Here is a 9604-nt window from a genome sequence, read left to right on the forward strand (position 1 = left end):
TGAGATCACTGAGTCGAACCTAAGCACCCCCATGTCAGCTAGAGCATGCCACTAAATGCCAGTCTTAAGTCCAAGGACGGTGACTCCACCATGTCCCTGGTCAATCTATTCCAGTGTCTAACCACTCTTTTTGTGAAGAAATTCCTCTTAATATCCAACCTAAACCTCTACTGATGCAGCTTGAAACTATGTTCTCCTCTCGTTACCTGGAGGAGGGACCAGCCCCCAGCTGGCAACAACCCCTGGTCAGGGAGTTGTAGAGAAAGGTCGCCCTGAGCCTCCTTTTCTCCGGGCTAAACTTCCCCTTGTCCCTCAGCCGCTCCTCCAGACCCTTCACCAGCAGGACAAGGGTCCCAGTCACAACCTGGGTGCCCAGGAGGGAGTGGGGCTTCCGAGTCTCTCCTCCCGCTATCCTCAGCCAGAGGAGCCTGGCTCCAGCCCACAGGATGGGGCTGCACCCATACTGCTGCTTCACGCAAGGGTGTACAGACTGGTGGCAAAGAGAAAAGAATCTGGACATAATCTTTGGCATCTAAAGTTTTATTTCTCATATATTGCTTTAAAACTATCGCTGAGCACAACCATACACATGGATAGAAGCATGTTCTGCTAGTGGATGGTTTGGTGCAATGAGAAAACTGACTCCTTTTAAGGCGTTCCTATTCATTTTCAAGACCCTTAAATCCTAATGGTATAACAAGAAAAGCGTAGACAGTCTTGTGATTTGTGATCATCAGATTCATAGTTGTAGGAAGCACCATTTAGAGGTCCACAGGTTTCCACCTGCCCACTCCTGTGAAGGGCCCATGGTACTCAAGCTGAGGAATTTGGCATGCCAAAAGCTCATGTGCAGCACGGGTTTTTCCCCTGTGCAAATATCGGTATTTCACATGGCATTTTAGCATCAGGTGCAAAGTGTACAGGTATGTATAAATGCAAAATAATGGCTCAGTGTTGCATGAAATAAAGATAAGCTACAGTTCCCCCTGGGCAGTGGGAAGTCTTTTTATCAGGAAATAGGAGAGGTATCAAGAAAAGGAATAGAATCAAGTGTAGACAAGTAGTCAGCATATTCCTGAATGCCTTCTTAGGGGATGGTAACAGTAGGAGATTTATTAATAGTTTCTGAAATTAGTTATAACTGGATTTGACATATTGTTTCATGTATATAACATCTGGGTCTTGCCCATGGAAGGAAGAGATTTTGATGTTTCTGTGATAAAGTAAAAATGTGTTACTCTCCTTATATATCAACCACATTTTGTGACCATATATCCCTCTTATTGGGGAAGTTCTTATCTAAAATCCATTTCAAAGCTCTATTAAACATCCTTCTGCACAAAGATAGAGCACTTACCCATTACCTTGTAGAGCTGTAGTCAGTCTTCCCAGTTCTCTGAATGCAAATGCTTTTTGCTCAGTTGTGTAAAATCCTGAACCCCAAACATCAGCTTGCGTTATTCTTATTTTTTGTTCTTTGTTGTGTTTCTTTATAGTTCGTTGAAAGAGCATTGTTAAATGAAGCAAGCTGTTTAATGCCTGCGACAGAGCCTCTCTCAACCTGTTACATGAAAAGAAAATAAATACACTGAAGATGATATGAGGAGTCACTGACTATTGACATGGTCTGCTTGTTCTCAGAGCACCAAGAAATAATGGGTTACTATTTCATTATGGCAGGAGGCATTTCATGAGGCTTCTATTAAATGGACAGCACTTCCACCAACAGATGATGACATCTTCTAGTGAGATTTTGTACAAAAAGGGTTGTATAAAAAAAGGGCACATTGTTGGCAACCAAGGGTTCTTACAGCCTGATTTTTCACCTACATCTTCTATCATGCACATCTCTGCAAACAATAGATAGAAAATGCTACAACCTATAAGGATGACATGAATGATAAAGAGCCATTATGGAAGCAAAACTACAATGGTTGCATCTCCTGCTCATTAGATAATAGTTATAGGAGCATTCAGATATTAAATTTAGGACTTCATCATTGAGGTCATACAAAAGTCTCACTAACTTCCATAGGATTTTTCTTTTGTTTAATTACAAGAGGAATACATCAGATACCATATCTATTTAACTCTCAAATTGGTCCAGAATTTTATTTTATCTGAAGAAAGAATTATTTTTAGTTAGAACTCATGTTTTTTGAGAATTAAGAAGAAACTAATTTTAGTTTAAAATATAATAAAGGTAGACAGCTTGTTCATGTAGTATATTGTTGACTTTGAATCACTGAGAAAAATAAACTAACAAGATTTGAAATCACTTCATACCAAATAAACTGCAAAAGCATCTATATTTATACAGTTCCAAAATTAAAATTCAAATGAGATTAATTGCAAAATCCAGCCTAAAAAGTGACTGAAAGCTGCATTTCATCAAAAGCCATGTGTTTGGCAATAAAAGCAGATTTTGATAATTTTAATGAGGGAAAAAACCTGAAATAAGCAAGTTTGAACTTTTGGCTTCACTTAAACAAAGCTGCACTATTTCATATGCCTTTAGTTACAGAGCATGAAGGCAGCTTCATTTTTATGTAGGCTTCAAAGTCTTGCAATAGAAAACTGTTTCTGCCAAAATGCCAGGATACATAACAGGATTCACATATGGGCTTCCCAGATTTCAGGAATTTTCAGATTAATTTTTACTCTGAACTCATGCCAAAGACTTGGAGCTGTACAGACAGCAAAGCTCTGCTATTAGATTCTGCTGACATTTGGAATCACCACTGATTTTTTCTCAGGATGTCAGAACAAGACTCTTGATAATAATTCACCCCTATCATGAACAATAACATTCGTATGATAATTCCTCTCTTTACAGGGCATTTTTGACCAGTTTAAGTTTGGTATTTTTCCACCTACACAGACAGTAAATTCTTTTACAGAAAGGAGACACTGGCATGATAATGCTTGCAGAGTTATGGTGTTTCCTATAATCTGTGCTTCTGGCCAACATCCTCTAATGAATTTATCATCCATTGTGTGATCTCCACTCTCCAGGGTAAAATTTCTTCTCAATGTTGACAACAGGGATGAAAAATCAACTAGCTGCCTTCAAGCCTAGAATCTGTGGTCCAGAAAGAATACTAATGGCTCTGTGTTAAGACGTAATGAAATATTGACTTGGTTAAGCTTTTGCTGAGTTTCTGTGTTCCTTTTGAGTAAGTGGAGTTTTCATTTCCCCTGTTCTTTTAGAGATGAGAGATTAACATCAGTGGCTTGTTTCTCTGCTGGGCACGGTGTGAACATTCCTAAGATCTACAGATGTACTTTGGGCTGTAACTAAGTCCAGATCTGCTATCCAGTGCAGCCTTAGCCAACTGTCTCTGTCCTACCCTCTTACTCCTTCTCCCAGATCATCTTTCCAGCCTGACCACTGATCCAAAAAGCACCCACTGCCTTGCATTAGATCCATATTAATGTTCCAAGACACCCTCTGGAATAGTGACAGTGTGGTTGAACTGGGGTAACACAGGCAGGGACCATCTACCTGGGAATCTATAGCAAAAAGAAAAATGACAGTCAGTGTCACCACATTACACAGTAACTGCCAGAAATGCTTCACTTCTCACACAGGCACACTGTGTAGCTTTTAAAACTACCCACATTCAACAGCTTCTGCTCAGAACAAGTTTCCACCAAGAGCAGCTGACAATACACTTTAACATTGATGGGTAAGTCCAATCACTAGGCAAAAAAAAAAAAAAAAAAAAAAAAAAAAATCCCCCAGACAGCTCCACAGAGGCAAGTCTGTGTTCAAGCTGCCTGTCATGTCAGGCTAGGGCAGATGTCAGCACCTGGAATGGTGTCTAGAGTGTCGAGCACTTCAAACCAAATATACGTAATCCCAGAATGTCTAGTATTAAACAAAGAATAGGGTTCCCTTATTTGGTGCAATATGCAAGCCATGTGTAGGTTTACAATCAATACAGATATTGCAAGCTGCCACAGGTGACTGACTCTCTTCTCATAGATTAGGGTTAGAGCCAGTCCCAGTGCTCAGATGATAAATGAACTCCAGAGGATTGTCTGTCATTCTGCAGGTGCTGGTCTCACTTTAGTAAGAACAGAGACTCTCAGATAATTACGTGAAGCAAAAGCTGCATGAAAGAGGGAGTAATTTACCGTGAATTAAACCTTGCACTGGGGATGTATGAACAGGAATGATGAGGGCACATATATAAAAAAAATGCCTGGCAGTACATTAATCAAAGGATCCACTCTCATGTATTTCTGAATATTTAATTGGAGTTGCACACAAAGTGGGTGACAACAATGCTTCAGAGCTGATGATATAATACAAAACCATTATTTTGACAGGAATCCAGTTCCATCTCAGACCCAACTCACAGCAGTGGTTTGTAGAGGGTGGGGAGGGAGATTCATACCTTGGCTTCACCACAAAACCACCCAAGAAGTATTTTGCACAGACTGTTTAAATGCTTGTTACAGATTTCATACACCCTTAAGAAACCCCTTGCAGAGCAAATATTTGTTGGTGTTTGTTTGCTTAGGTCTTGCAAGAGACACTGCCCCTATGCAAAACTCTGTTTCTGTGTTTATGCACTTATGCTTTTATGTCTGCATACAGGGATTAGCACGTACAGTTAATCCTTTTTCTGAGCCTGTTGAAATGTGGTGGGACCATTACTGCCATGAAAGGGAACTTTCATCTCCTTCATGCTATTCTCCACTAATGGGCTGTGCCTTGATAATTATAGCTCTAAAAGGAAAAAAGTGACCTCAGTTTGCCTATTGTAGACATACCATGGAGATAGGATACCAGCATTGCCCTGGAGATAAAAGCACAGGCAAGTTATATGGATTCTAGTAACTGTTGAAAAATATATGAGCTATTTGAAAAGCAAAATGCTAAAGGTGTCTGTTCTCCATTGCAGCAGGGAAAGTGCTAAGATTGCGTAGCAGAACTGCATAAAATGCTGTGGCACAGCTGTCATAAAGCACAGGTTCAGATACAACAGACTCAGATTCTGTCACCATATTTTTCTCTTCCTTCTTTCCTTGGTTTAATTTTACTGTTCATGAGGTATCTGGTTCTTCAGCTGACAGATACAGAAATGTACCTTTATATAGTAGTTTTAGCTACTTTTAATCTTCAGGAGAAAGACAGTGACCAAGTTAATTTTAATTTTTTTTCCTAGCAGAACATGAGCATCTAAAATATCTAATTTAAATATCAACCAGCACTAAGATTCTACAGCAGGTTCTCAGATTTCCCTGTTTCAGCTTTGACCTAAATTTCTGTGTAGAAATGAGATAATAGCACGCAGATGATTTGTAAGTGCTTACAAGAGAATGCTTAAAAACTGGAGGCTCTGTTCGTTTGACAAATATTGCTTGTCAGGAAAGTATAGCAATCCACATAGAGAGTGAGGACATGGGACTCAGTTCTCATTCTACTACTGAGAGATCCTGGATATGCTTTTCCATGAGTCAGCATCTGAATTTCTTTATTGATGAAATGCAGCTACTCTCCTCATTTTTCAGTGTAATATTTTAATATAGTTTCATAATCATTTCAATGAGACATGCTAAGAAAATTCTGAACATTATAATCCACTTGTACATTTTTTTGACCTTTCTTAGTTTAGCAGTGTAGTCCCAAAGCATGTGTTGTCCCTACAAATATTCAGAGAAACTGAACCTATTTGATTTCTGAAGTATCAGCCTGACAGATTTATGAATGAAATGTTTGCTTTCTCCCAGGTACTCAATGCTTATTTTCTTTCTTGCCCTGAAAGCTGCTGTGGAAATGTATGTAGATGTATATATGTTTCTGTGTTTTTATAAAGTCCAAATTCTGGTTGCAGAGAAAGACCTGAAACATGCACATTTATAATATGAACCTTTATAATATTCCCAAAAAGCAAAGAAGTTAAACAAAAGGAGCAACTAAAAGCATAAAAATTTGAAAATGGCGAGAAAATATCATTATCTGAAATGGAAATAAGATGTGTACTAGATATTGTAAAAATTAAACAATCATGCTTAGACACAGGAAGCAGCAGAAATAAAGAATGGAAGATCTGAATAGTGAAAATAAAAAGCAGTGTATATTCTGACAAATGGCATCATATAACATGGGTTAAATGAGAATTTAAAAAGAAAACCAACAATAATTAATCAAACTTGATGGAATCAGTGGGAAAGCAAGTAGTAAAGGAGAAGATATGTTTACTGCAGCAAAGCTGTGCATCCCTTAGGTTGATGTGCTACAGAGCAGAATAGGGATATTCCTGATAAAACATCCCTTACAGGAGCTGATCTGAGGAAATCTTGCATTTCAGAAGAATGTCTCAGAGCAAATATCACTGCTGACAAGAAAGGATTTTAGCACAAATCAGTGCAGTAAATAGTAACAACTTACTAGGAGCAGATGAGGCTCACCCAGGAGTTCAGAGGCAGCTGAACATATGAAACTGTTCAGCTGCTGAGTAAGCTCAGTAAGCACTGCTTAAATCACCACAGGGCCAGAGCTACAAGAAAGTGCAATCAAACTTTTAAAAGGATCCAGAATTAGCAACTGCATTTCTTCCCTACTGTGTCTTTGGCCTAGTCTTGCTTTCTTTCCTGGACTTTGGTTCTATGCTGCGTCCTCGTCTTTAGTCTTGTCTCTGCCTTCAGCTTCTGGATGCAATTCACATCAAACAGGCTGTGCTCTTCTGGGGAGCCCCCCTTATAGAGTAGCCCTTTTCAGGCTGTTCCCTTCTGACTCATTTGTCTTGGTTCTCTTTCAAGGCAAATCAGGAGAGGGGTAATGAACTATGCTGTGTAGCTAAAGTGGAGCTAGAACAGAGTAGGAGGATTATTTGGTTTAGCAGTAAAAGCTCCTAGGAGGACTCATCAAGAAAACAAATCTTGAGATTTGAGAATCTTAGAGAATATGGTGCAGTTAAATGGCCCATTTTCCTGATAGGCTCTCACAGCACCTCAGAAACACGTTGTGGCATTTGTATGTATAATCTGTCAGTGTCTGGAGGACATGCATACTGCAGCCACAAGCTGCAGAAGCTAAACCATAGTTTTGAGATGATTCCGGCTAAAATTGATGCATCACTTCTCAGCACAGCTTACAGGACAGACTCTTCATGCCTGTGAGCATTTTTTGCAGGAAGTAGTTAGTGATCCCTGCTGAGACAGGGATCAAAGGAGCAAACAGGCTGTGAGTGGTGATGGGGCATTCCTGACTGTTTCTGAATATGTGTCCCACTTGCACAAATGGCAAACCACTAGAGAGCAGCATTAAATCAGGACTCCTGCTATGTGTCTGAACATAAAACAATGCTTTAGTGTGATGTTTGCAGTTGGACACTGGTTTCAGACCAGAATTTTATCAGAACCAGGGAAGCTCTAGACCAGCCAATCCCATCTGGCTCTGTCCTTGGGTGCCTAATACTCAAATACTGAAAACAACTTTTGTGGCTTGTCACCAGGAACCCAGCTTTCCCCATGCATCAAGTTCAAAAGATACAGTAAAGTTCTCTTCAGCCTACAACTACTGCATATCAGAGAAAACCAACTGTGCTGTAAATGCTTCAGCTGATTCCTGTCTCTAGGCATCATCTGGGGTTAAGGTTCACTGACCCCTGGAGTTATCTCCAGTGCAAAGTCTTTGGACTTGCACCTCTCCTTTCTACTATTATGGTATCATTCTGGCACTGGGAAGGTAAAGGATAAGTGATGGTAAAATAGCAGAGATCACACTGCTGCAGGAGGTCTGGGAGGAAAAGAGTTGGTTAAAACATGTTGGTTTTAAACTGATTTCAACATAGTTCAGTATTGACACTGGTGATTTTTTTTCTTTTAAAGAATAAATATTTTTTTTTAAACAAAAACATACCCAAAATGTGGAAATGTGTCAATATATGCAGTGGAATAAAATGCTGTAACATGCATCTCAATTGACTGATTATATTAAAACTAGCATCCAATGGGTTTTTGTATCAAGTGTATGCTTTGCTCAAAACCTTTTCTACGAAAGGCTGGTTTTGCTGCCCGGTAACTGGGACAAAGTAAGGACCAGGGATCAGATTTAAATCTTATTTTTGTGATTTTGACCTTTTCTGCAAAAGCCAAAACTATTTTGCACTTGATCAAGGTCAGTGATTTAATTATTCTAAACTGATTAACTGACTGACAATTCAAAAGCAGGAAAGCTCATTTTCTTCTCTCAATCAGTTAATGAGGCATGAATTGCATGCTTTCACTAATCCTAGCATACTGAAAGACACAATATCTCCAAGCAGTTAACTGTAAAATATTATCATTTTAAACACAAAGAAATTTTGTGTATGTTTTTATTGTTTAATTCTTCTCAGCCTGTTATAGTGTAGTATAATAGCTTCATTAAATGGCTACAAAGTCATTTTAAAATGCTCTTCCTCAGAACCTGACTTCTTGCTAAATGCAAAGTTGCTCAAAACAGCCTTAAAAAGAATTGTCATGTAGTAAGTGCAATGCTTTCTATAACTGTTATTTTTTAAACTGGGGTTTTTAATGTAGCAAGGACAGTTGGCCTCTTTAAACATGTATATATCTGTGATTCCACCTCAAAGGTAATAAGCTTCCTAAGGTGAACACACAGTTGAGTTATGCCAACTGTTTGTTCACTAGAAATTGTCTGCATAACCTTTGAGTGAATAGCTGAGGAACTGAGCTTTAATGTGATATTCCACTGGATGCTTAGACAATCACATGGCCATTCACCCTCCTGAATTTTGTTTCCTTTCACAGGAAGGGAACCCTTCATAGGTTCATTCACTCTAATGCTATAGCCAGGGAAAATGCCTCTGTACTTTCTCATTATGGAAAAAACATGGGACATACTATACTTAATGCTTGTGATGATACCTGTTACTGATACAGAACTAGGGAAAAACCTTCTACTTAAACAAATTCAGGTGTTTGTTTTTTCTAACTTTGTTATTTAATGCTTTGCCAAGAGCAATTTGGATTACATGGTTAAAGCAACTTGCAGTATCTGTATTGACTGTAAACTGCAAAACCATTCTCTATCATGGAATAAAGGTGAAACTAAGTAATCCCCTAAAATGTGATAAACATAATATTAAAATTTCTAACAAATAGTAGTGATAAAATATGTGGTAGATCAAGGACAGTGTGGGTAAGAATGAGAACTCTCAAATGCAATATAAGAAAAGGCATATGGGAGACGTAAAGCAAGTTAGAGCTATGTAGTCAAATTATTTGGATAGATAATGAAACCAAGACCTGAAGAGTATTCTGGTAGAATATCAAAACAGATAATGTAGACAAGCAGCATCAAAAAGGAAATTTGCATCTATGAGACAGCTCCCGATAATGTGTTATCAGGTGATACAAGACTTTGGTCTATAAATTAGCCTTGAAAAATATCCAGTTGTTTCTGGCAGTCAGGAAAACTAATTAAACCATGGGATAAATCTCTTATTTGAGTTTGGTTGGTTTTTTTTTCCCATGGAATGAATATGCAAAACTGTATGGCAGAACTTCAAAGGGCCCTCCCATCCCTGCTTGCTGCACACCTGGAGTGACCCAGCTGCAGGCTCTCCACAGTGATCTGGTCTTG

This window comes from Taeniopygia guttata, chromosome 5 (assembly GCF_048771995.1).
Source record: "Taeniopygia guttata chromosome 5, bTaeGut7.mat, whole genome shotgun sequence".
NCBI classification, from domain to species: domain Eukaryota; kingdom Metazoa; phylum Chordata; class Aves; order Passeriformes; family Estrildidae; genus Taeniopygia; species Taeniopygia guttata.